The following is a 1,464-nucleotide window of genomic DNA, read 5'->3' on the forward strand; positions in this document are numbered from 1 at the left end:
TCCATACCTCATAGGAAAAGTGTAAATATCAGGTGTGGACTACTCATTGCAATTGAAATCACCATCAAATAATGACAAACCCATTAAAAAATTAAACTCCAAAAATTCCATTTTGTAGAATGTCTATCAGAATTTAGGTTGAATCATAGCCGATCTAGCCTCAAGTACTTTTGGGTCAACTGGTGGTTATAGTGGTAGGGAGTCTAATCATATTGATTCTTCTAATTACAAAAAAATTGGAATGATACAAACAAGATTACCATGTTCTCTACACAAGGATGACACGGAAATTGAAAAATGGTCCAAATTTTAAGCGCCTTGAGGAAGAAAAAACAAAAACGATTATTTTTTCATATTCTTGAAGCACTAGTGTTGCAAAATATTTTGGAGTAAATTGTAGGTTCAGATGAAGCAATAGGTTTGAGTTATAGGTGAGTTGAATCCAAGTCTGGGTCTATAACAAGAAGGTATGAAGTTGTTGAAGTATTTGTCTGGTAATGATCATATAGATCTCTCCTTGGAGACTATCATATATGAAGCATGTGTTATATTCATTCATCAAGCATGAGATACTACATGATGCTACAAGGTAAGAAGTATGATTTTTGAACTGATGAAAAATATATTGGATTGATATATTTGAATGTCTACAATTGGCGTTATTGGTCATTGGTACCATTTTTCTTCTACATATTATGATTAATGATATTAGTAAGTCTAGTAAGAAAAGGTCTGCATAGATGGGACATAAATACTACATATTCCTCTGAATCAAGATACTATGAAATCAACAAAAAATTTAAAACAGGTGTTGGAAGAACATATCAAAAGTGAGGAAAACGAGGAACCTAGGGTTGGATTCCTTAATTGTAGGTGTGTCGGAAAGTGGTTCAAGTGCATTATTTGGTGGTGGAATATTTGGTGTTGTTGGTTGCAAAATGTATGTTGACAGAGTAAAAAGTGTGACTCTCATAGAAACTCAAGGAACTAAAAGAAACCAATAATATATTGAAGAAAAATACGAAGGTAAATTATTCAAATTTTACCTGACTATCTTCATCAAGTGCTCAAGGTTCACTCTGAAGGTGCTCAGAATAAACCTCGTACAGGTTTGATGGTTTCTTAGTGCAATTAAGAGGGTGGTTGGATGGCACATAATTTTAAATTTATATAATTATGTCCCATAAAAAATGGTCTAAAGCTAGGCGTTATCACTCGACCTTCATAAGGGGATGAAAATTCTAACATTCATTCTCTAGTCTAGTGTACAAGAGCAGAAGTTAAGTATGGAGTTGAAAAACAACTTTAGAATAAAGCCTTGAGTAGGAAAAAAAAGGGGTATTTTTTCATATTCCTGAAGCATTGTCCTTTATGTACTTTTAGAATAATTCCATTCAACCAATGAGTGAGGGCTTCAGAAATATAGCCAATTTAAAGAGCCTTTGAAATGGGGAAGAAAAACAA

The 1,464-nt window shown here is 33.2% G+C and overlaps 1 non-coding gene across 1 annotated transcript; it reads left to right on the forward strand.

Moving 5' to 3' along the window:
* The first annotated feature begins 211 nt into the window (after positions 1-211).
* On the forward strand, positions 212-312 carry LOC149159951 (U6 spliceosomal RNA). Its single transcript, XR_016262069.1, has one exon. It is a non-coding gene; the product is annotated as a U6 spliceosomal RNA (small nuclear RNA).
* Positions 313-1,464: the final 1,152 nt, after the last annotated feature.

This window comes from Pinus tabuliformis, chromosome 5_2 (genome assembly GCF_031772625.1).
Source record: "Pinus tabuliformis cultivar Carrire ecotype Pingquan chromosome 5_2, CPIR1, whole genome shotgun sequence".
Lineage (NCBI taxonomy): Eukaryota > Viridiplantae > Streptophyta > Pinopsida > Pinales > Pinaceae > Pinus > Pinus tabuliformis.